At 48.4% G+C, this 26,962-nt stretch overlaps 1 protein-coding gene across 3 annotated transcripts in view; it reads left to right on the forward strand.

Moving 5' to 3' along the window:
• The window catches only part of MMD (monocyte to macrophage differentiation associated), a 67,581-nt gene that overhangs the window by 14,604 nt on the left and 26,015 nt on the right, over nt 1-26,962 (forward strand). The window contains exon 1 of one of the 3 annotated variants that reach the window (XM_038757382.1): nt 14,458-14,489. The exons of 1 other annotated variant lie outside the window; for it this stretch is intronic. The gene's annotated coding sequence lies outside the window, so the exon portion shown is untranslated. Of the gene's footprint in view, nt 1-14,457; nt 14,490-18,363; nt 18,403-26,962 lie in introns of those variants that run through there. One more of the 3 variants, XM_038757381.1, reaches the window with a different exon arrangement.

The following is a 26,962-nucleotide window of genomic DNA, read 5'->3' on the forward strand; positions in this document are numbered from 1 at the left end:
CTCCTTAGAACTTAGCCCAGTGCCCTGCACACAGTAAACACTCAATAAATGGGTACAGGGCACTGAAGCAGCATGGCTCAGTGGAAAGAGCACGGGCTTTGGAGTCAGAGGTCATGGGTTCAAATCCCTGCTCCACCAATTGTCAGCTGTGTGACTCTGGGCAAGTCACTTCACTTCTCTGGGCCTCAGTTCCCTCATCTGTAAAATGGTGATGAAGACTGTGAGCCCCCCGTGGGACAACCTGATCGCCTTGTAACATCCCCAGTGCTTTGCACATATAAGCGCTTAATAAATGCCATCTTAAAAAAAAATTAATACCACTGATTAATTGTTTTCCCTTTCCTGATAAAATCTTACTGAAAGGCTCTGGGCCTTTCATTTAAAAGTTTACAAGGGACTTTGTGGGGGTGGTTTCAATGCTCTAAAGAATTTCTCACAGTAGATTTGGTCACACATTCCATTTCTGTTCATCAATCAATGGCATTTAATGGGTGCTTACTAAATGCAGAGCACTGTACTAAGTGCTTGGGGTGGACGTCCGGGTTGATAAGAGGAACAGCTCTGAGCCTGGGAACATTGGTTAAGGGGGAATCTAGAATATGGTTCATTCGGCTTACTAACTCTAGTGCTCTGCACACAGTAACCACTCAATAAATATGACTGAATGAATACAACCCAACAGAATTAGCAGACAGGTTCCCTGCCTATAACGAGCTTACGGTCTAGAGAAAATAAAGAGCAAAGCAGATGGATTAGCAGTTCTTCTTCATGAAAACTAAACCTCTCCCCTCAGACTGGGTCTTGGGTTTGAATGGTTTTCTGAATTTTGAACTCTTGCCTCTGGCCAGAGTCACCGGGGATGATGGCTTTTGTGGCTTTGATTTCTAGAAGGCGACTCCCTTAAAGCCCTCCTCCAACAGCCCTTAGATGCATTTGGTTTCAGTGGGTGGGCTGTCTAATAATAATGATAATAATAATAATGGCATTTATTAAGAGCTTACTCTGTGCAAAGCACTGTTCTAAGCGCTGGGGAGGTTACAAGGTGATCAGGTTGTCCCACAGGGGAGCTCACAGTCTTAATCCCCATTTTACAGATGAGGTAACTGAGAGAAGTGAAGTGACTTGCACAAAGTCACACAGCTGACAAGTGGCAGAGCCAGGATTTAAACCCATGACCTCTGACTCCAAAGCCCGGGCTCCTTCCACTGAGCCACACTGTTTCTCAGTGGCGGGGGCTTCTACAGCTTCCACTAATCAGTGAATTAATTGTGGTGTTTGTTAAATGTTATTATGTCCCAAACAATGTACTAAGTGATGGGGTAGATACAAGATTATCAGGTCCCACACTCACGGTCTAAGTAGGAAGGAGGACAGGTTTTGTCCTGTTTTGTTTTTTGTCCAATCCCCATTTTGTAGATAAAGAAACTGAGGCCCAGAGAAGTGAAGTGACTTGCTCAAGGTCACACAGCAGACAAGTGGGAGAGGCGGGATTAGAACCCATGACCTCTGACTCCCAAGCCCGGGCTCTTTCCATTGGGCCACGCTGCTTCTCATGCTGCTTCCACTAAGAGCCTGGGTCTGTGCCTTTCATTTCAAGAACTTGACAAACATTCTCCAGGGAGAAGAATGTCTTCTTCCTTTTTTTTCTTTCTTGAAGAATGGATAGATTCTCCTCACCTTCTTTTAATTTCCAAATGCACCAACTTCTGTTTCCAAAAGCTAAAAGATTCTAGCCCCGAATGCAGAACCACGCCTGAAGGAGCTGCTGTCACTTGCCGCTCTGTGCCTGGGTTTCCAACCTTTTTCTGCCTCAATTTACCACTTCTCTGGAACTCATTCATTCATTCAATCGTATTTATTGAGCGCTTACTGTGTGCAGAGCACTGTACTAAGCACTTGGAAAGTACAAGTTGGCAACACATAGAGACGGTCCCTACCCAACAACAGGCTCACAGTCTAGAGGGGGGAGACAGACAACAAAACAAAACATGTGGACAGGTGTCAAGTCATCAGAATAGGATCTCCATCTGTAAAATGGGGAAATTGCTACACTTAACCTCTTGTACCTCAGTTTCCCACCTGTCTGGGCCCCAGTTTCCCCATCTGTGCAGAGGGGATAAGAAACCTGCTCTCCCTCCACCTTTGACTGTGAGCCCCATTAGGGACAGGGATTGGATCCGATCTGATTGTCCTGCATTGCCTCCAGTGCTTAGCACAGAGTCAGGGCTTAATAAATACCCTCATGATAACCCAAGATGCCATCCGCCATCCTGCCTCCACACATTATTTGGCCTTAGCTTCCACCGATGACTCAATCAGGTGGGGATTTGACACAGAACTGGTATTGCCGCTCAGGAGTGTCGGGTTCTCTCCTCAGATTCAGCAGAGATGTCCCTTTGTCCCGCTGGTTATTTCCAGACTAGAGAGCGTGCCCTGACAGGAAACCCCTCGTTCCTGTCCCTCCCCACCCCCAGTGCTTGGCCTTCGGGCGCTGAAGCGCACAAACTGACACCCAACTCAGCTCCTAAACTCAGCAGGAAACTGTCCAAGATGAGGTTCAGTGGGGTTACCTTTCTATTCATGACCACTGAACCCAAGAATATTGTGAAGGCCTTGGCCGTCAGACACTGAAGGCACATCTCCTCCAAGAGGCCTTCCCTGACTAAATCCTCTTTTCCTCTTCCACTCCCTTCTGCATCACCCTGACTTGCTCCCTTAATTCATCCCCCGTCCCAGGCCCAGAGCACTTACTTACATATCTATCATTCATTTATTTATATTAATGTCTGTCTCCCCCTCTTGCCAAACGGTGGGCTCAAGTCTCTCACACCTCTCCAGGACCTGCAGTGTTCTTAGGGAAGGTGATGCTGATACCCTGGCTAAGGAAGGGGGTGATGTGGGGGGTGGAGAGGGGGTTTATCAATCATTTCTAGTTGCTGTAGTGCCTCCCTTCAAGGCCCTACTGAGAGCTCACCTCCTCCAGGAGGCCTTCCCAGACTGAGCCCCTTCCTTCCTCTCCCCCTCGTCCCCCTCCCCATCCCCCCATCTTACCTCCTTCCCTTCCCCACAACACCTGTATATATGTATATATGTTTGTACATATTTATTACTCTACTTGTTCATATCTATTCCATTTATTTTATTTTGTTAGTATGTTTGATTTTGTTCTGTCTCCCCGTTTTAGACTGTGAGCCCACTGTTGGGTAGGGACTGTCTCTATATGTTGCCAACTTGGACTTTCCAAGCACTTAGTACAGTGCTCTGCACACAGTAAGCGCTCAATAAATACGATTGATTCAAGTACCTGTTTGGCCTCTGATGTGCCGTGTTAACTTGGGGAACTCCTCTACCAACCAGTCAAGGTTGTTGATTGAATGCTTCCTCTGTGCAGTGCTTGGGAGCGTACAATAGAGTTAGTAGACATGATCAATAGATTGCATTTATTGAGTGCTTACTGTGTGAAGAGCACTGTACTAAGTGTTTGGGAGAGCACTATATAACAGGCTCATTCTCTACCCACAATGAGCTTAAAATCTAGAGGGGATCCCTGCCCTCCAAGAGATGATAATCTAGCAGAGGCGACAAGCCCTGATATACAAGTAAAGGGAAGCAATAGAGCTTAAAGATATTTACATATTCATTCATTCAATCGTATCTATTGAGTGCTTACTGTGCGCAGAACACTGTACTAAGTGCTTGGGAAGTACAAGTTGGCAACGCATAGGGACGGTCCCTACCCAACAGTGGGCTATGGGGACCTCAGTTTCCTCATCTGTAAAATGGGCTAAGAGTCCTGCTCACCTTATCTCTTAGACTGAGGACCTGAGACAGGGATGGCATCTAATCTGATGACCTGGATTCTAGCCCAGTTCCTGGCACGAAGTGCTTATTAGATTCCCTCGGTATAACAATTATGGTAAAGCCATTTCCCAGGAGAGACTCCCTAGGGACAGAAGCTGCTAGTGGCATTATATGATGCTCTCCTGCTTCCTGGCTTTGCTGTAAATTTGGATTCCCCGATGACTCCTCCCACTGAGCAGAGAGATCGGTGTTCCCAGTGGGAATGTGATGACTGTGGGATACGGGGGACTGGAGGGAGAGAAAGGACCCTCCCTGCCCCCCTGTCCCAAGTAATAATAATCTTGGTATTTATTAAGCACTTATTATGTTCCAGGCTCAGTACCAAGAGCTGGGGTGGATACAAGCCATTTGGGTTGGATGCAGTCCCTGTCTCACATGGGGCTCACAGTCTCAATCCTCCTTTTTGAGATGAGGGAACTAAGCACAGAGAAGTGAAATGACTTTCATAAGGCCACACAGCAGACAAGAGGAGGAGCTTGGATTAGAACCCGTGACCTTCTGACTCCAAGGACCTTGCTCTGTAGTGCTCTGGATGCTGGCGGCCTCAGACGAACTCCATCAAAGGGGTGTACGATGGCATTCCATGACTCCACATGTCTGGTGTGAGGCATTTGACTTCCCGTGTGATCGGTATCCATGAAGGACTTGGGTGGTCTTCCACCCGTCAAGCCGATGCTGCCCCTCTGTGGGACGGTCACTATTTCTGGCGTTATCCTTGACTCCTCTCTCTCATTCAACCCATGTATTCAGTCCATCACTAAATCCTGTCAGTTTCACCTTCACCACATCACTAAAATCCACCCTTCCTGGCCATCCAAACTGCGAGTATCTTAATCCAGGCACTTTTTCTACCCCACCTCGATTATTCTATCAGCCTCCTTTCTGACCTCCCAGCCTCCTGTCTTCCTCCACTCCAGTCCATACTTCACACTGCTGCCTGGATCATTTTTCTACAAAAACATTCAGTGCATGTTTTCCCACTGGTCACCTATTCACCTCTGCATCAAACAGAAACTCCTTGCCATCGATTTTAAAACATACCATCACCATGTGCCCCCGTACCTCACTTGGCTACTCTCTTACTACAACCCATCTTGCATACTTTGTTCCTCTATTGCCAACATCCTCACTGTACTTTAGTCTCATTAATCTCACCGCTTACCTCTCACCCACAATCTGCCTCTGGCCTGGAATGCCCTCCGTCCTCATTTCCGACAGACGATTACTCTCCCAACCTTCAAAGCCTTGTTGAAGACACATCTCCTGCAAGAACACTTCCCTGACGTAACCCTCTTTTCTTTTTCTTCAACTCCTTTCTGTGTCACCCTGACTTGTTTCCTTTTCTCTGTGCCCCTCCCAGCCCCACAACACTTATGTACATATCTATGATTTATTTATATTAATGTCCGTCTCCCCCCTTTAGACTGTAAACTCCTGTGGGCAGAGAATGTGTCTGTTACATTATGTCGTAGTCTCCCAAGTGTGCAGTACAGTGCTCTGCATTCAGTAAGTGCTCAGTAAATATCAGTGACTGACTGATTGACAGTCACTCTAGTCTGGGTGGGGAGGATATTTCAGCCTTTGGCATACGTATTCATTCAGTATTACTTTTTGAGCGCCTACAGCTTGTAGAGAACTCTACTGAGCTCTTGAAAGAGTGCACTAGAGTTAAAAGATACAGTCGCTGCCATCATGGTGCTTACAATCTAGTGGAGTTCAAAAAGAAGGAGGGCACGGGTGAGAGGGACGTATGGGGGATTGGTAACCGAAAAAATTAAGGTAACTCCAACCCTGCCTGAAGTTGATCCCTGTACTTCTATATTCAGTTAGCCATCTTCCCACACTCTGACTTTTAGCAGCTCTATCTCTGTATCTCCAACCACTCCCAGTATGTGATTCGGAGCTCCTTGTCACTCCTGTTTAATAGTAGGATCCTTGAGGGTGGGAACATTCTCTTTCATTGTACTCACTGGAGTTGAGAATGGCGCTCTGTACCCCGTGGGCCATCATTCAATGCTCTCGATTGACTGAAGTCAGTGAACTAGATAATCAGTAATATTGATTGAGCTCTTATGGAATGCAGAGCACTGTACTAAGCACTTGGGAAAGTACAATAGACTTAGTAGACAAGATCCCTGCCGTTAAAATCTGTTTCAGCATCTGTGAAGCGTGTTAAGGCTACTTAGAGGAAACCACTGCGTAAAAACCTGGCATTCTCTCTGCTATTGTTATCCCAGCACAGTAGTAATGTCTTGGAAATGATCTCTGCCCTATTTGAGATATTTTCCTCCTGAAAAATAGTTAACATCGCAAACAGACACTCGAGTTAAGCTCCCCTGCACGGATCCTCTCCTGTTTTCCCAGGAGCGAGGTTATAATATCTTGCACAAGCCAAGTGTTTCTGCAACATCATTTGAATGACACAGGGTGTGTCCTTGTCTGCCTGGACATGATTTTGGGGAGGGACTCGTGCCAACACTGTGGGATTCTCTGGAGCCTCAGCCCAGAATTCATTTTATTAAAGGTTTGTGAAATGACCATCTCTGCTAACTGGGCCAGCGACCCCATCGGTTGAACCAAATCAGTCAATCAATCATCAATCGTATTTATTGAGCGCTTACTGTGTGCAGAGCACTGTACTAAGCGCTTGGGAAGTACAAGTTGGCAACATACAGAGATGGTCCCTATCCAACAGTGGGCTCACGGTCTAGAAAAGAGAGACCTCAATACCTGGATAGTGATCTTAGCATCCTCTGGGCAAGTGCCTGAGGCCCAAAAGAGGCTTCTTCATGACTTCTAATAATATCCCTCCTACTTAATCTGTGAGCCCCATGTATGGTCAGAACTGTGTCTGACCTGATTAACTTGTCTCTACCACGGCGCTTAAAAGAGCGCTCAACACATAGTAAGCACGCAATAAATCCCATTATTATTATTACTGTCACACCTTCCTCTCGACTCCCGGCCCACGTCATCCCCCGGGCCTGGAATGCCCTCCCTCTGCCCATCCGCCAAGCTTGCTCTCGTCCTCCCTTCAAGGCCCTACTGAGAGCTCACCTCCTCCAGGAGGCCTTCCCAGACTAAGCCCCTTCCTTCCTCTCCCCCTCGTCCCCCTCTCCATCCCCCATCTTACCTCCTTCCCTTCCCCACAGCACCTGTATATATGTATATATGTTAGTACATATTTATTACTCTATTTATTTTACTTGTACATACCTATTCTATTTATTTTGTTAATATGTTTGGTTTTGTTCTCTGTCTTCCCCTTTTAGACTGTGAGCCCACTGTTGGGTAGGGACTGTATATGTTGCCACCTTGTACTTCCCAAGTGCTTAGTACAGTGCTCTGCACACAATAAGCGCTCGATAAATACGATTGATTGATTGATGGGGTGGGATGTGCCTGGAAGAGAGTAGGTTTGATTACCCTTGTGGCCGGCATTTGTGAAGTCTGAGCAGTTGACCCGGGGCTCTGAACTGCTGATGACTTTAAGCCACCCTTGGCGGGACATGTTGCTGATGCATTGGAGGGATGCTGGAGCCAGAGTCCATCGCAGGTTGGGAAGAACAGGCCCAGGTGGCCGGGAGCCTGAGAGGGAGGCAGAAGACTGATGAGAAACCAAGTTAGCCAGAACCTTGCTCTGCCAGCCGCCCCAGGGTCACCCTTGCCCATACAATGCTTAGTACAGTGCTAAGCGCTTAGTACAGTGCTCTGCACATAGTAAGCGCTCAATAAATACAATTGATGATGATACAATGTTCCTCCATAAAGCTTCTCTGGCCTGCTCCGATTTTAGGCCTCCTGCCACTCCTCTCTGGGCAGGAAGGACTCTGACGGGTCAAAAATTCCTCAAGAATGACCAGGAACTTCTCATAGCCAAAGTACTTCCTGAATAATAGTGATGGCATGTGTTAAGTGCTTACTAGATGCAGAGCACTGTTCTAAGCGCTGGGGAGGTTACAAGGTGATCATATTTGTACATATTTATTACTCTATATATTTTACTTGTACATATCTATTCTATTTATTTTATTTTGTTAATACGTTTGGTTTTGTTCTCTGTCTCCCCCTTCTAGACTGTGAGCCCACTGTTGGGTAGGGACTGTCTCTATATGTTGCCAACTTGTACTTCCCAAGTGCTTAGTACAGTGCTCTGCACTACTGTGCAGGTTGATTGATTGATCAGGTTGTCCCACGGGGGGCTCACAGTCTTCATCCTCATTTTACAGATGAGGTAACTGAGGCACAGAGAAGTGAAGTGACTTGCCCAAAGTCACATAGCTGACAATTGGTGGAGCTGGGATTTGAACCCATGACCTCTGACTCCAAAGCCTGGGCTCTTTTCACTGAGCTACGCTGCCTTCTCTTTCTCTTTGAGAAGCAGCGTGGCTTAGTGGAAAGAGCTCGGGCTTTGGAGTCAGAGGTCACGGGTTCGAATCCCGGCTCCACCACAAGTCTGTTGTGTGACCTTGGGCAAGTCACTTCACTTCTCTGAGCCTCAGTTACCTCATCTGTAAAAATGGGGATTTAGACTGTGAGCCCCACGTGGGACAACTTGATCACATTGTATCCCCCAGTGCTTAGAACAGTGCTTTGCACATAGTAAGTGCTTAACAAATGCCATTATTATTATTTCTATAGCCTGGGTTTTTTTTCATGGGGGGCCAAGATGAAGAGGCTCTATTAGAAGCCCGACTAACTCTGAGAGGCTCTGCGTCTTCAGTCACATTATCAAATTCACTACCTGCATATATGTGAACATCTGTGTGGGTATATTCCTGCAATTAATGGAAAGAGCACAGGCCTGGGAATCAGAAGATCTGGGTTCTAATTGCGGCTCCGCCACTGTCTGCTGTGTGACCTCGGGCAAATCACTTAACTTCTCTGTGCCTCACTTAACTCTTTTATAAAACTGGGAATTAAGACGGTAAGCCCCAGGTGGGACATGGACTGTTTCTAACCTTATTGGTTTTTTTAATGGTATTTAAGCGCTTATTATGTGCCAGGCACCGTACCAAGCGCTTATTACAGTGCTCGCACACAGTAAGTGCTCAATAAATACGATTGAATGAACTCATAGCTGGGGTCGATACAAGCTAATCAGGTTGGATTCATTCATTCAGTCGAATTTATTGAGAGATTTCTGTGTGCATCCTCCCCTTCTTCAAAGCCTCCTGTCATCCCATTCCATCAGAAATCAATCAGTCAATGGTATTTTTTGAGTGCTTACTATAATAATGATGGTATTTGTTAAGCACTTACTATGTGCCAAGCACTGTTCTAAGCACTGGGGTAGATACATGGTAATCGGGTTGTCCCACGTGGGGCTCATAGTCTTAATCCCCATTTTTCAGAAGAGGTAACTGAGGCACAGAGAAGTTAAGTGACTTGCCCAAAGTCACAAAGCTGACAAGTGGTGGAGTCAGAATTAGAACCCAAGACCTCTGACTCCCAAGCCCGTGCTCTTTCCACGGAGCCACGCCGCTTACTTTGTACAGGGCACCGTCCTAAGAACTTGGGAGAGTACAATTCAACACGATTTGCTGCCGTGTTCCTTGCCCATAATGAGCTCACGGTCTACAGGGGAAGTTTTCCCATATTAATTCACATCTTATCAATCAAAGAATGGTATTTACTGTGTGCTTAATATGTGCAGAGCACTGTACTAAGCACTTGGGAGAGTACAATAGAGGCAGACAGGATCCCTGCCCTCAGAGAGCCTGCAGGTTAGTGGATTTGTTGTGTCAACACAACAGCTACTCTTGGCACTCATCTATATATTCTCAGCACTTAGAAACATCTGTATTTTCAATATACATATATGTGTGTGTGTGTATATGTATATATATTCAATTATTTATTCACTTATTTCGTCCTATCTGTGCTGTGTATCGTGTTCTTCCTCCTACTACTATTTATAAATCATTTTTATCTACTGTCTCTGTGGTGAGATTGTAAGTTTCTTGAAGGCATGGAATGTGTGTTTTGCTTCTGTCCTATTCTCCAAGACCTTAGTACAGTGTTTTTTACTCAGTAAGGGCTTAATAAATACCACCGATCCCTGTCATCAAGAACCTTCCGATCTTAATTACCATTTAGATAGTAAACTCCTGGAAAACCAGCTGGGTTTGTTTCCTTGATTTATACAGTGCCCAACAAAGTACCGGTGATAATTGGCTTTAAAGCCCTCAGTCACCTTGCCCCCTCCTACCTCACCTCCCTACTCTCATATTAGAGAAGCAGCGTGGCTCAGCGGAAAGAGCTTTGGAGTCAGAGGTCATGGGTTCAAATCCCGCCTCTGCCAGTTGTCAGCTGTGTGACTTGGGACAAGCCACTTCACTTCTCTGGGCCCCAGTTACCTCATCTGTAAAATGGGGATTAAGACGGTGAGCCCCACGTGGGACAACCTGATCACCTTGTAACCTCCCCAATTTTTAGAACAGTGCTTTGCACATAGTAAGTGCTTAATAAATGCCATTATTATTATTATTATTATTATTAGTACTGGTGACTATCTGGGCCTGGGAACATGTAGCCCAGTTATAAAATAAATAGAATAGATATGTACAAGTAAAATAAATAGAGTAACACATATGTACTTATTATTATAGTATAACCCAGCCTGCATACTTTGCTTCTCACTTCTCTGGGCCCCAGTTACCTCATCTGTAAAATGGGGATTAAGACGGTGAGCCCCACGTGGGACAAACTGATCACCTTGTAACCTCCCCAATGCTTAGAACAGTGCTTTGCACATAGTAAGTGCTTAATAAATGCCATTATTATTATTATTATTATTATTATTACTGGTGACTATCTGGGCCTGGGAACATGCGGCCCAGTTATAAAATAAATAGAATAGATATGTACAAGTAAAATAAATAAATAAATAGAGTAACACATATGTACTTATTATTATAGTACAACCCAGCCTGCATACTTTGCTTCTCTGATGCAAACCCACTCACTGTACTTTGATCTCATCTTTCTCGCCCGCATCCTACCTCTGGCCTGGAATGCCATCCCTCCTCATAGCTAACAGACAATTACTCTCCCCTTACTTCAGAGCTTTATTGAAGGCATACCTCTTCCAAGAGGCCTTCCCTGACTAAGCCCTCATTTCCTTTTCTCCCACTCCCTTCTGCATCGTTCTGACTTACTCTCTTAATTGGCATTTGTTGTTCACCACGCACCTCCAGCTCAGCCCCAGCACAGTTATGTACGTATCTCTAATTTATATCTATTTATTTCTCTCTCTCCCCTTCTGGAATATAAACTCCCTGAAGGTAGGGAATGTGTTACATCGTTATATTGTACTCTCCCAAGGACTTAATGCAGTGCTCTGCACACAGTAAGCGCTCAGTAAATACGGTCGACTGACTGAACAATTTAAAAGTGTTTAGAAATGAGAAGCAGCGTGGCTGGGTGGAAGGAGCCCGGGCTTTGGAGTCAGAGGTCATGGGTTCAAATCCCGGCTCCGCCACTTGTCAGCTGGGTGACTTTGGGCAAGTCACTTCACTTCTCTGGGCCTCAGTTCCCTCATCTGTAAAATGGGGATCAAGACTGTGAGCCCCCCGTGGGACAACCTGATCACCCTGTAACCTCCCCAGCACTTAGAACAGTGCTTTGCACATAGTAAGCGCTTAAAAAAATGCTATTATTATTATTATTATTATTATTATTAAATGGACAACAGAAGCTGGAGACAAGCAGTCCCTGCCCACAAGGAAATTACACTCTAATTAGCATTCTGAGTGCTCAGGAAATTAGCATTCTGAGTGCTCAGGAAATGCTTTTTGAATGCGGTGGTTATAATCACAAGGGATTAAGAATCCTCACTGGTTAGAATGGAGCTTCCTTGGGAGAGAAATGGGGTTCTCCTAAAAGAGGAGCTTGATGGAATCCTCATTAAAAATCTTGGAATGCCCAGGCGAAGCCAGAATTCCTAGGATGTTTCTGCTCTCTAGGGAGGCGTGTCCTCGCTATTTATTGAGGGTCAACATCTAGAAGTATCAAGTGCTCCTGAGGGCAGAGAGACTAAATTCATTCCTTCATTCAATCGTATTTATTGAGCGCTTACTGTGTGCAGAGCACTTTCCTTCCTTCCTTCAATTGTATTAAGCGCTTGCTGTGTGCAGAGCACTGTACTAAGCGCTTGGGAAGTACAAGTTGGCAACATAAATCTGGAGACTTGAGTAACTGGCAGAATTTGGAGGCGGGGGTGGAGGGAGCTTTCGCTAACATCCCATTTTGTTTCTGATTTGTGAAGTCTACAGGGGGTCACCTGTCTTGGTTTTCTTCTTGAATTCTTTCTCCTGAAAGAGCTAATGACAATCGTACCTCCAGAATTCCTCAACTCCCTCCCATTGCTCAGGACACATCTCCTCCAAGAAACCTTCCCTAATTAAGCCCTCCTTTCCCAGCTTCCCTCCCCCTCTCCTACACACTTGGATCTGTGACCTTTGGCCATTTGATATTTGATAGTCACCCATCCCCACAGCACTTATGAGCGTATCTTTAAACTATATAAGTTTCTTATTTATATTAAAGTTTGTCTCCCCCTCTAGTTGTTGCCAACTTGTGCTTCCCAAGCACTTAGTACCCTCTGCCCTCAGTAAGCGCTCAATACATCATCATCAATCGTATTTATTGAGCGCTTACTGTGTGCAGAACACTGTACTAAACGCTTGGGAAGTACAAATTGGCAACATATAGAGACAGTCCCTACCCAACAGTGGGCTCACAGTCTAAAAGACTGTGATTGAATACATATGATTGAAAATACAATGATTTTGCTAAAATACATATGATTGAATGAATGGACAGTAAGGTTGATATAGGCAGAGAATGTGTCTGCTTAATCTGTTGTACTCTCCCAGGCCATGCACATAGTATGCGCTCAATAAATACCTTTATTATGAAAAGCAATTCAGTCTGTAGTATTTTACCAGGAGCCTACTGTGTGCAGAGCACTGTGCTAAGCGTTTGGAAGATTACACCGGAGTAATTATGATCCTTGTGCTCAAGGTTTTTACAGTTCAGCCAGGGAGGAGACACTAAAATGCATTGCACATAGGGAGGAAGTAGTTTTATAGATATGAGTGTCACTGGATGAAGGGTGGTGTGTGTTCATGTGTGTGTGTAGGTGTTCCCCCCACACACACCTTTTAGACTGTGAGCCCACTGTTGGGTAGGGACTGTCTCTATATGTTGCCAACTTGGACTTCCCAAGCGCTTAGTACAGTGCTCTGCACATAGTAAGTGCTCAATAAATATGATTGTTGTTGTTGTTGTTGTTGTGTATGTGGCGGGGGCGACTGGTAGGAGGGGAGAGGTAAGTCCCCACGTACTGAGAAGCAGCATGGCCTTGTGGACAGAGCACAGACCAGGGAATCGGAAAGACCTGGGTTCTAATCCTGACTCCATTTGTCTACTCTGTGACCTTGGGCAAGTCCTTTCACTTCTCCGTCCCTCAGTTTCCTCATCTGGAACACGGGGATTAAAACTGTGAGCCTCATGTGGGATCTGGAGCCCACTGTTGGGTAGGGACTGTCTCTATATGTTGCCAACTTGTACTTCCCAAGCGCTTAGTACAGTGCTCTGCACACAGTAAGCGCTCAATAAATACGATTGATGATGATGATCTGGAGAAGAAGCGCGGCTCAGCGGAAAGGGCCCGGGGCTTTGGAGTCGGAGGTCGTGGGTTCAAATCCAGGCTCCACCAATTGTCAGCTGTGTGACTTTGGGCAGGGGAAAGAAGCTGAGCACAGTAAGTGCTCAATATATATGATTGAATATCCACCCGGCACTTAGTACAACTTCTCTGTGCCTCAGTTACCTCATCTGTAAAATGGGAATTAAGTCTGTGAGCCCCCCGTGGGACAACCCTATCACCTTGTAACCTCTCCAGCGCTTAGAATAGTGTTTTGTACATAATAAGCGCTTAATAAATGCCTTTATTATTATTATTAACATTCTCTGAAAGTGGGTAGAGCATGGGCTTGGGATTCAGAAGGTCGTGGGTTCTAATCCCTGCTCCACCACTTGTTTGCTGTGTGGCTTTGGGCCAGTCACTTCTCTGTGCCTGTTACCTCATCTGTTAAATGGAAATTGAGACTATTGAGCCTCAAGTGGGACAGAGTTTATATGTTGCCAATTTGTACTTCCCAAGCGCTTAGTACAGTGCTTTGCACATAGTAAGCGCTCGATGAATACGACTGAGTGAATGAATGACAGGGATTGTATCCAACCCTGTTGTGGCCAGGGATTGTCTCTTTATTGCTGAATTGCACTTTCTAAGCACTTAATTCAGTGCTCTGCACACAGTAAGTGCTCAATATATATGATTGAATGAATATCCACCCAGCACTTAGTACAGTGCCTGGTACATAGTGAGTACTTAACAAAAACCTTAATTGTCATTATTAGTCCTCTTCACTTCTATTTTCTTTCCCTTCCCCAACCCTTATCTCTTTTTCTCCTTTCCATCTCCCCTTATTTCCTTCCTTTCCAGCCAAGACCTATCGGAAAGAGAAGCAGCGTGGCTCAGCGGAAGGAGTCCAGGCTTTGGAGTCCGAGGTCATGGGTTCGAATCCCTGCTCCGCCACTTGTCAGCTGTGTGACTTTGGGTGAGACACTTAACTTCTCCTTGCCTCAGTTACCTCAAATGTAAAATGGGGATGAAGACTGCGAGCCCCCCGTGGGACAACCTGATCACCTTGTAACCTCCCCAGCGCTTAGAACAGTGCTTGGCACTTAGTAAGTGCTTAATAAATGCCATCATCATTATTGTTAAAGAGCACGAGCCTGGGAACTGGGTTCTGCTCTGCCACGTGTCTGCGGTGTGACCTTAGAGCGGTCATGGAGAAGCGGCATGGGTTAGTGGAAAGAGCCCGGGCTTTGGAGTCAGAGGTCATGGGTTTGAATCCCTGCGCCACCAATTCATTCATTCAATCGTATTTATTGAGCGCTTACTGTGTGCAGAGCTTGGGAAGTATAAGCTGGCAACATATCAGCTGTGTGACTTTGGGCAAGTCACTTCACTTCTCTGTGCCTCAGTTACCTCATCTGTAAAATGGGGATGAAAACTGAGCCCCCCGTGGACCCCCATAGGAGGCCTTCCCAGACTGAGCCCCCTATTGCCTTACCTCCTTCCCTTCCCCACGGCACCTGTATATATGTATATATGTTTGTACGGATTTATTACTCTATTTTATTTGTACATATTTATTCTATTTATTTTATTTTGTTAATATGTTTTGTCGTCTATCTTCCCCTTCTAGACTGTGAGCCCGCTGTTGGGTAGGGACCGTCTCTATATGTTGCCAACTTGTACTTCCCAAGCGCTTAGTACAGTGCTCTGCACACAGTAAGCGCTCAATAAATATGATTGAATGAATGAATGAACAACCTGATCACTTTGTTACCTCCCCAGGGCCTAGAACAGTGCTTTGCACATAATAAGCGCTTAATAATAATGATGATAATAATAATGGTATTTAAGTGCTTACTATGTGCAAAGCACTGTTCTAAGCGCTGCCATCATTAGTGAGCGCTTAATAATAATGACAATAATAATGGTATTTAAGCGCTTACTATGTGCAAAGCACTGTTCTAAGTGCTGCCATCATTAGTAAGCACTTAATAATAATGATAATAATAATGGTATTTGTTAAGCACTTACTATGTGCAAAGCACTGTTCTAAGCACTGCCATCATTATTATCATTATTATTTAACTTCTCTGGGCTTCAGTGGCCTCATCTGTTCTGCCTCCTACTTAAGACCGTCTCTCTATATTGCCAAAATGTACTTCCCAAGCGCTTAGTACAGTGCTCTGAACACAGTAAGCGCTCAATAAATACGATTGAATGAATGAATGAACAACCTGATCACCTTGTTACCTCCCCAGCGCCTAGAACAGTGCTTTGCACATAGTAAATGCTTAATGATAATAATAATGGTATTTGTTAAGCGCTTACTATGTGCAAAGCACTGTTCTAAGCGCTGCCATCATTAGTGAGCGCTTAATAATAATGGCATTTGTTAAGCGCTTACTATGTGCAAAGCACTGTTCTAAGCACTGCCATCCTTAGTAAGCGCTTACTAATGATGATAATAATAATGGTATATGTTAAGCGCTTACTATGTGCAAAGCACTGTTCTAAGCGCTGCCATCATTATTATCATTATTATTTAACTTCTCTGGGCTTCAGTGGCCTCATCTGTTCAGTCTCCTACTTAAGACCGTCTCTCTATGTTGCCAACTTGGACTTCCCAAGCGCTTAGTCCAGTGCTCTGCACACAGTAAGCGCTCAATACATACGATTGAATGAATGACCGTCTCTATACATTCATTCATTCAATTCATTCAATCGTATTTATTGAGCGCTTACTGTGTGCAGAGCACTGGACTAAGCGCTTGGGAAGTCCAAGTTGGCAGCATATCGAGACGGTCCCTACCCAACAGCGGGCTCACAGTCTGGAAGGGGGAGACAGACGAGGAGACAAAACATGTGGACAGGTGTCAAGTCGTCAGAACAAACAGAAATAAAGTTAAATGCACATCATTAACAAAATAGAATAGTAAATATGTACAAGTAAAACAAGTAGGGTGATAAATCTGTACAAACATATATACAGGTGCTGTGGGGAGGGGAAGGAGGTAGGGCGGAGGGGATGGGGAGGAGGAGAGGAAAAAGGGGGCTCAGTCCCCCTTGGGGAGAGTTAGCCCCAAGTGGGACATGGACTTGTACTTCCCAAGCGCTTAGTACAGTGCTCTGCACACAGTAAGGGCTCAATAAATACGATTGAATGAATGAATGAAGTCTGTGAGGCCCAAGAGAACAGGGCCAGGGTTTGACCTGGTTAACTGGAATCTGCCCCAGCACTTAGTGCGGTCCTGACCCAAAACAAATAGCTCAAACATTACTATTACTCCCCCAGCTTCCCTTCCTCTTCCTCCTCGCCCTCCCCGGCTCCAGGGGATGAATGACAGGGGGGACACGCCACCACTTCGGCTTTTGATTCATTCATCCATTCAATTGTATTTATTGAGCGCTTACTGTGCGCAGAGCACTGTACTAAGCGCTTGGGAAGTCCAAGTTGGCAACATAGAGAGACGGTGCCTACCCAACAGTGGGCTCACAGGCTAGAAGGGGGAGACGGAGAACAAAACATATTAACAAAATAAAATAAATAGAATACGTATGTACAAATAAAATGAATAAATTCATTCATTCATTCAATTGTATTGAGCGCTTACTGTGCGCAGAGCACTGTACTAAGCGCTTGGGAAGTCCAAGTTGGCAACATATAGAGACGGTGCCTACCCAACAGTGGGCTCACAGTCTAGAAGGGGGAGACAGAGAACAAAACATATTAACAAAATCAAATAAATAGAATATGTATGTACAAATAAAAATAAATAAATTCATTCATTGAATTGTATTTATTGAGCGCTTACTCTAAGCGGTTGGGAAGTCCAAGTTGGCAACATATAGAGACGATCCCTACCCAACAGTGGGCTCACAGTCTAGAAGGGGGAGGCAGAGAACAAAACATATTAACAAAATAAAATAAATAGAATACATATGTACAAATAAAATAAATAAATTCATTCAATCGTATTTATTGAGCGCTTACTCTGCGCAGAGCACTGTACTAAGCGCTTGGGAAGTCCAAGTTGGCAACCTATAGAGACGGTCCCTACCCAACAGTGGGCTCACAGTCTAGAAGGGGGAGACGGGGAACAAAACCAAACATATTAACAAAATAAAATAAGTAGAATAGATATGTACAAGTATAATAGAGTAATAAATACGTACAAACATCTATACAGGTGCTGTGGGGAAGGGAAGGAGGTAAGGCGAGGGGGAGGAGGGGGATCGGCCTCCGGGAGCCTGTATATATGTTTGTACATATTTATTACTCTTTATTTATTTTACTTGTACATATTTATTCTATTTATTTTATTTTGTTAATATGTTTTGCTGTCTGTCTCCCCCTTCTAGACTGTGAGCCCGCTGTTGGGTAGGGACTGTATATGTCCCCAACTTGTACTTCCCAAGCGCTCAGTCCAGTGCTCTGCCCACATTAAGCGCTCAATAAATACAATCGAATGAATGAATGAGCCATGACGTAAGGCGTCCGGGGGCGGGTTTTGAGACGGGGCCGTGGATTGGCTGGCGGGGCTTCGGGCGGGGCTGTGACGGGGCTGCGGATTGGCCGACGAGAGTGTGGGCGGGGCTTCGGTTGGGGCTGCGGACGGGGCTGCGGATTGGCTGCGGGATTGTGGGCGGGGCTCGGGACGGGGCTGCGGATTGGTGGAGGGGGATGGGGGCGGGGATGGGGCGGGGGAGTGGGCGGGGCTTCGCCGTGGTGGTCCCCGCGGCGGGGGCGCGCCCGGGAGCGCGCATGTGTCCCGGAGCGCGCCCGCGCCGATGAGGTCCCCGCGCTGGGCCCCCCGCCCCAACGCCGCCGCCGCCGCCGCCGCCGCCGCCCACGCCCACCCCCACCCCAAGCCTCCGCCCGGACCCTGCCGGTACCAACCCCCCATCAGCCGCCCCCATTCCCACCCCCAGCCCCCCATCACCTCCCTCCCTTCTCCTCCTCCTTCCCCCCATCATCTCTCCCTTCTCCATCCCCCATCACCTCCCTACCTTCTCCTCCTTCCCCCCCATCTCTGTCCCCCCATTTCCGTTCATTCAATCGTATTTATCGAGCGCTTATTGCGTGCAGAGCACTGGACTAAGCACTCCTCCTGTCTACCTTCGCCCCCCAGCCCCCCATCACCTCCCTACCTTCTCCTCCTTCCCCCCATCATCTCTCCCTTCTCCATCCCCCATCTCCCAGCCCCCCATCACCTCCCTACCTTTTCCTCCTTTCTCCCCTATCTCTGTCTCCCCATCTCCATTCATTCAGTCGTATTTATTGAGCGCTTATTGTGTGCAGAGCACCGGACTAAGCACTCCTCCTGTCTACCTTCGCCCCCCAGCCCTCCATCACCTCCCTGCCTTCTCCTCCTTTCCCCCCATCATCTCTCTCTTCTCCATCCCCCATCACCTCCCTACCTTTTCCTCCTTTCTCCCCCATCTCTGTCCCCCCATCTCCATTCATTCAATCGTATTTATTGAGCGCTTACTGTGTGCAGAGCACCGGACTAAGCACTCCTCCTGTCTACCTTCGCCCCCCAGCCCCCCATCACCTCCCTCCCTTCTCCTCCTCCTTCCCCCCCATCATCTCTCCCTTCTCCATCCCCCATCACCTCCCTACCTTCTCCTCCTTTCTCCCCCATCTCTGTCCCCCCATTTCCATTCATTCAGTCGTATTTATTGAGCGCTTATTGTGTGCAGAGCACCGGACTAAGCACTCCTTCTGTCTATCTTCGCCCCCCAGCCCCCCATCACCTCCCTGCCTTCTCCTCCTTTCCCCCATCATCTCTCTCTCCTCCATCCCTCGTCCCCCATCCCCTTATTTCTGCTCTTCCTCCCCCCATCTCCACTCCTCCTCTCTACCTTCGCCCCCCTCCCGCCCCCCATTTCCACCCCCATCACCTCCCTACCTTCTCCTCCTTCCCCCCATCATCTCTCCCTTCTCCATCCCCCATCTCCCAGCCCCCCATCACCTCCCTACCTTCTCCTCCTTTCTCCCCCATCTCTGTCCCCCCATCTCCATTCATTCAATCGTATTTATTGAGCGCTTATTGTGTGCAGAGCACTGGACTAAGCACTCCTCCTGTCTACCTTCGCCCCCCAGCCCCCCATCACCTCCCTACCTTCTCCTCCTCCTTCCCCCCCATCATCTCTCCCTTCTCCATCCCCCATCTCCCAGCCCCCCATCACCTCCGTACCTTCTCCTCCTTTCTCCCCCATCTCTGTCCCCCCATCTCCATTCATTCAATCGTGTTTATTGAGCGCTTATTGTGTGCAGAGCACTGGACTAAGCACTCCTCCTGTCTACCTTCGCCCCCCAGCCCTCCATCACCTCCCTGCCTTCTCCTCCTTTCCCCCCATCATCTCTCTCTTCTCCATCCCCCATCACCTCCCTACCTTTTCCTCCTTTCTCCCCCATCTCTGTCCCCCCATTTCCATTCATTCAATCGTATTTATTGAGCGCTTATTGTGTGCAGAGCACTGGACTAAGCACTCCTCCTGTCTACCTTCGCCCCCCAGCCCCCCATCACCTCCGTACCTTCTCCTCCTTCTCCCCCATCATCTCTCCCTTCCCCATCCCCTATCTCCCAGCCCCCCATCACCTCCCTACTTTCTCCTCCTTTCTCCCCCATCTCTGTCCCCCCAGCTCCATTCATTCAATCGTATTTATCGAGCGCTTATTGTGTGCAGAGCACCGGACTAAGCACTCCTCCTGTCTACCTTCGCCCCCCAGCCCCCCACCACCTCCCTGCCTTCTCCTCCTTTCCCCCCATCATCTCTCTCTCCTCCATCCCTCGCCCCCATCCCCTTATTTCTGACCTTCGTCCCCCCATCTCCACTCCTCCTGTCTACCTTCGCCCCCCACCACCTCCCTGCCTTCTCCTCCTTTCCCCCCATCATCTCTCTCTCCTCCATCCCTCGCCCCCATCCCCTGATTTCTGACCTTTGTCCCCCCATCTCCACTCCTCCTGTCTACCTTTGCCCCCTTCCCCCCATCATCGCCCCCAGCCCCCCATCACCTCTCTGCCTTCTCCCCGCTTTCCCCCATCATCTCTCCCTCCTCCATCCCCCATCTCTGTCCCTAGTCCCCCATCTCCACTCATTCATTCATTCAATCGTGTTTATTGAGCGCTTATTGTGTGCAGAGCCCAGTACTAAGCACTCCTCCTGTCTACCTTCGCCCCCCTCCCCCCATCATCTCCTCTCGCACCCCATTTCCATCCCCAGCCCCCCATCACCTCCCTGCCTTCTCCTCCTTTCCCCCCATCATCTCTCTCTCGTCCATTCCTCGTCCCCCATTCCCTTATTTCTGACCTTCGTCCCCCCATCTCCACTCCTCCTGTCTACCTTCGCCCCCCTCCCCCCATCATCTCCTCTCGCACCCCATTTCCATCCCCAGCCCCCCATCACCTCCCTGCCTTCTCCTCCTTTCCCGCCATCATCTCTCTCTCCTCCGTCCCTCGTCCCCCATCCTCTTATTTCTGGCCTTTGTCTCCCCATCTCCACTCCTCCTCTCTACCTTCGACCCCCTTCCCCCCATCATCGCCACCCCCCCAATTTCCACCCCCAGCCCCCATCACCTCCCTACCTTCTCCTCCTTTCCCCCCCAACATCTCTCCCTCCCCACCCCCCAGCTCTGCCCCTCCTCCCCCCATCTCCACTCATTCATTCAATCGTATTTATTGAGGGCTTATTGTGTGCAGAGCACTGGACTAAGCGCTCCTCCTATCTACCTTCGCCCCCCTCCCCCCATCACCGCCCCCCACCCCCCATTTCCACCCCCAGCCTCCCATCACCGCCCTACCTTCTCCTTTCCCCCCATCATCTCCCCACTCTCCATCCCCCCCCCCCGTCCCTCCCATCTCTACTCATTCATGCATTCAGTCGTATTTATTGAGCGCTTATTATGTGCAGAGCACTGGACTAAGCACTCATGCTGTCTACCTTCGCTCCCCCCCATCATCGCCCCTTGCCCCCCCATTTCCACTCCCAGACCCCCATCATCTCCCTACCTTCTCCTCCTTTCCCCCATCCTCTCTCCCCATCCCCCATCTCTGTCTCTTGTCCCCCCCAACCATCTCCACTCATTCATTCATTAATTCAATCATATTTATTGAGCACTTGTGTGCAGAGCACTAGACTAAGCACTCATTCATTCATTCAGTCGTATTTGAGCGCTTACTGTGTGCAGAGCACTGTACTGAGCACTTGGGATGTACAAGTATTGTATGCAGAGTACTGGACTAAGCACTCCTCCTGTCTACCTTTGCCCCCCTCCCCCCATCATCGCTCCTCGCCCCCCATTTCCACCCCCATCACCTCCCTACCTTCTCCTCCTTTCCCCCATCATCTCTCCCTCCTCCATCCCTCGTCCCCCATTCCCTTATCTCTGTCCCTCGTCCCCCCATCTCAACTCCTCTTCTCTACCTTCACTCCCCTTCCCCCCATCATCGCCCCCCGCCCTCCATTTCCAGCCCCCATCACCTCCCTGCCTTCTCCTTTCCCCCGTCATCTCTCCCTCCTCCATCCCTCGTCCCCCATCGCATTATCTCTGACCTTCGTCCCCCCATCTCCACTCCTCTCCACCTTCGCCCCCCTTTCCCCCATCACCACCCCATCCCTCCATCACCTTTCCTCCCTCCATCCCTCATCCCCCATTTCGCCCCATCCCCCATCTCTGTCCCGTCTCCCCATTTCCACTCCTCCTCTCTACCTTCACCCCCCACCTTCTCCTCCTTTCTCCCTATCATCTCTCCCTCCTCCATCCCTCGTCCACCATCCCCTTATCTCTGTCGCTCATCCCCTCATCTCCATTCCTCCTCTTTACCTTCGCCCCCTTCTCCCCATCACCGCCCCCATCCCTGTCCCTCCTCCCCCCATTTCTCCCCTCCTCTCTACCTTCCTCCCCTCCAATGTCTCCCCCGCCTCACATTTCCACCCCATCACTGCTCCCATCCCCCATCTCCGCCTCCCTTCCCCTACTTTCACCCCCCTTTCCCCATCTTTGCTCCCGATCTCCCATTCCCGCCCCTCATCTCCCCGCCTTTGCCCCTCTTCACCCACCTTGGCCTATCCCCCCATCTCCCTCCCTTGTCCCCCCATCTCCACCTCACCTTCTCCCCCTTCCCCCATCTTTCCTCCCCATCCCCCATCTCCACCCCTCTACTCCTCACCTCTACCCCCTTCCCCCCACCTTCACCTTCCCTCCACCTTCACCTTTCCCCCATCGCACCCTCCTCCCCATTTCCACCCTCATCCCACGTCGTCATCCCCCTTCCCCCCACCATTGCACCCCACACCCCATTTCCACCCCCCATCCCCCCACAATCTCCACTCCCCATACCTCCCCCCCCACCTTCACCTTTCGGCCTCCCCATCTCTGCTCCTCATCCTCCCCCTCCTCCCGCTTCCCTCCGTTGATGACCCATCCTTCCACTCCTCCTCCTCCTTTGCCCCCTCGACCCTTCCTTCTTCCTCCAGGCTCCCAGCTTTCCCCATGCCCCCCATTCTCTTCCTCTTCCTCTCCTCCTGTCCTGGATGTCCTGCTCTGTCTTCCCCATCTAGCTTGCCCCTGACCGTGGTCCCTCCCCACCAGGATAGCCAGTCTCCTTGGTAGAGCCCCGCTTCCATCCTCCCAGAACCCCATCTTCCGCCTCCCCTAAACGCAGACCCTCCTCAGGACCCCTTCCCACCCCCACCGTGGTGGAGATTCATCCTCTTCCTCTCAGTACCCCTGTCTTCTTTCACAGCCCACCCTATTCCCACTTGCTCCCAGCTATCCCAATCTGGGTTGATCCTGGGGACCGTGGGCCAAAGGGATGGGCCTGGTGGGAGAAATGGAGACTAGTCCAAATGGGGCACGTGGAGATGTGGCGCGTCTCTTCCATGCATAGTGGTGGTTGGGGAGGGTGGGGGAATTGAGGAATGCAGAGGGCTGTGCCTATCAATCAATCAATGGTGTTGATTCAGCGCTTACTATGTGCAGAGCACTGTACTAAGCACTAAGCACTACAGTACAGCAGAGTTAGCAAACCCGTTCCCTGCCCATAATGAATTTACATTCTACTGGGCAGTAAACCTCTCCCTTATCCCTTGGGAATTGCATTATTTTAGACACAGGGAAGTGGTTCATTTATTTCTAGCATATGAACTCCTGCTTTTTCCTGATTTTTTTTTTCCCTCCCATCCCCACTCATCTGGGGAAAGGTTGAGGCTAGAAAGCCCAACCTGAAGTCCTGCTCAACAGTAATAACAATGATGATACTTGTTTTATCTGGGGATAAAACATGGCAAGCTGATCAGACCTGTCCCATTTACGACTCCCAGTATAAAGGGAGGGAGAGCAGGTGTTTTAATCCCCATTTTACAGATGAGGAAACTGAGGGCCAGAGATGTCAAATGAGCTACCTAAGGTCATACAGCAGTTAAGTGACTAAGCCTGGATTAGAACCCAGGAAATAAACACCAAGTTCTAGGGTAGTTTACAGAGAGGAAGCTGAGTGAGTGGCGGAGTTTCCATTTTAGTCTAAGTGGGTGAAGGGTCATTTATCCGGTGTTTGTCAGCGTTCATCTCTCCGTGCCGGGATCCCGGAGGCTTCCCTGCCTTGTCCATTGCACACCCGAGCTTTTGACCCTCCTAAATTTGGGGCCAAAGGAAAAGTCCAATGGGGAAAGTAGGGAATCACTGAGGGTGAGATCAGCCAGGGCTATTCATAGTCTCTCTGCTTTGGGTTTCTTTATAAGGCTACATGCAACGAAAGGTAGTGGGTCTAATTTAAACTTCGCAGTTGACACAATGAAGGAACCGTTTCTCCTCGGCAGGCTTCTTTTTCCGGCCCCGTAAGTCTCCCACAGTTTTTCCCTTCTGTTAAAAAGCGTTAGCCGCCTGAAACCTAAAGCACGTGGGGTGTGTGGTCTGGAATGATGGATTGAAGCCTGGGTTAGTGTTGGAAGGATCAGAGCCCTGTCCCGGGAGCTGAACTCAGTCCCTTGGGGTTCCTGGGCAGTTATTCTCTTGAAGGAGAAAGGTCGAGCGTGCTTCGCTCCGGGCTGGACGCGTGTTGAGGGAAACAGAGGAGAAAAGCAAAAAAAAGTACTCCAGGGGATTGGGTGGAACCTTGAGTGTGGTTTTGTTTTGTAGAGGGCTCTTCCTGTTTCAGAGCTGATTATTATCTCATTTGTATCTATTTCCTACCTTTTTTTTTTCCAATTTGGCAGTGACTACTGTTTTCCACCCTGACTCCCCTCCTTTGATCCACAGATCATGATGGTAATAATGATGGTATATTTGTTAAGCGCTTACTATGTGTCAAGCAGCGCTTAGTACAGTGCTTAGCGCTTAGTACATAGTAAGCGCTCAATAAATACGATTGATTGATTAGTACAGTGCTCTGCACATAGTAAGCGCTCAATAAATACGATTGATTGATGAAGCACTGTTCTAAGCACCGGGGAAGATAGCAGCTAATCAGGTTGGACACAGTCCCTGTCCCACATGGGGCTCACAGTCATAATCCCCATTTTACAGATGAGGTTAAACTGAGGCCCAGAGAAGTGAAGTGACTTGCCCAAGGTGACACAACAGACATTCGGTGGAGCTGGAATTAGAACCCAGGTCCTTCTGACTCCCAGGCTCTTGTGCAATAATAATAATAATGATAACATTTATTAAACACTTCCTATGTGCAAAGCACTATTCTAAGTGCTGGGGAGGTTACAAGGTGATCAGGTTGTCCCATGGGGGGCTCACACTCTTAATCCCCATTTTACAGATGAGGTAACTGAGGCACAGAGAAGTGAAGTGACTTGACCAGAGTCACACAGCTGACAAGTGACGGAGCCGGGATTTGAACCCATGACCTCTGACTCCAAAGCCTGTGCTCTTTCCATTGAGCCACGCTGCTTCTCTACTTCTCTGCTATCCACTACGCCGTACTGTTTACCAGATGTAACCTGGGTTTCCTCTCCAGGCAGTCCACAGACTAGGACCCCCCCGACCGACTGGTAACTCCAGTCCCTGGCACGTACTGAATGCCCTCTGTGTGCCGAGCACTGTACTGAGCACTTGTGGGGAGGGGAGTTCAGTAGAGTTAGAAGACCCCCTAAAAGGCTAAGTAGGAGAGAGATACACAAGAAACTACCGATAAGAGGAAGAAGTAAATGGAAAGTTGGATCGGTGCCTGAGACGGATTTAAATAGTGAAGCGTGTAGTGTAAAACAAGTGTAAACCGACACACGTGTATGTGCTGTCGGTAGCTCTGAGTGCAGGGTGCTTGAGGAGGGAGTTGAGCCCTGGGGAGAAAAAGGAGGAAATGGAGAAGGCTTCCAGGAGGAGGCGGGATGTGAAGCCTGGACCCGGCCCAAAGGTTGGAGGACATCACTTCCGTGGACGGGAGGGAGACTGGGCCAGGCATGGTATAATAATAATAATGGCATTTATTAAGCGCTTACCAGGGAGGTTACAAGGTGATCAGATTGTCCCACGGGGGGCTCACAGTCTTAAACCCCATTTTACAGATGAGGTAACTGAGGCCCAGAGAAGCTAAGTGACTTGCCCAAACTCACACAGCTGACAATTGGCGGAGTCGGGATTTGAACCCGTGACCTGTGACTCCAAAGCCCGGACTCTTTCCACTGAGCCACGCTGCTTCTCTAATGCATGTGGCACTGTCCTGGGAAGCTGCCTAGGGTTTGCACACACCAGTGGAGTGGAGGTAGACACCCTTATTCATTCATTCAGTCGTATTTATTGAGTGCTTACTGTGTGCAGAGCACTGTACTAAGCGCTTGGTCAGAGGGAGCCTCCTTCTGCCGGACTCCCCCGAGTGCTTAGTCCAGTGCTCTGCATGCACACAGCAGATGTTCCATGATTGCCTCCAGAAAGGCTGACTTTTAAAATCTGTTCTGCAAACTTTGCGCAGATTCACCTCTTTATCAGTAGTATTATTATCAATAATAATGATAGTTGGTATTTGTTAAGCGCTTACTATGCGCCAAGCATTGTACTAAGCGCTGGGGTGGATACAAGCAAATCAGGTCGGACACAGTCCCTGTCTCCCATGGGGCTCACAATCTTAATCCCCATTTTAGAGATGAGGTAACTGAGGCACCGAGAAGTGAGGTGACTTGCCCAAGTCCACCCAGTAGACAAGTGGCAAAGCCGGGATTAGAACCCGTGACCTTCTGACTCTCAGATTCGTGCTCTATCCACTATGCTATGCTGATAGTATTCCATCCCCCATCCACTTCTACCTCCTTCTATTTTCCTGTGAGTCAGTGAGTTAATCATATTTATTGAGAGCTACTGTGTACAGAGCACTGTACTAAGCGCTTGAGGGAGTACAATATAACAGACACATACCTTGTCACTAGGCCAAGGATCTGACAACCACTTATTTGGGCATCCCAGGTAATGATAATAATAATAATAATGGCATTTATTAAGCGCTT

The sequence above is a fragment of the Tachyglossus aculeatus genome, chromosome 15 (genome assembly GCF_015852505.1).
Source record: "Tachyglossus aculeatus isolate mTacAcu1 chromosome 15, mTacAcu1.pri, whole genome shotgun sequence".
NCBI classification, from domain to species: Eukaryota; Metazoa; Chordata; class Mammalia; order Monotremata; family Tachyglossidae; genus Tachyglossus; species Tachyglossus aculeatus.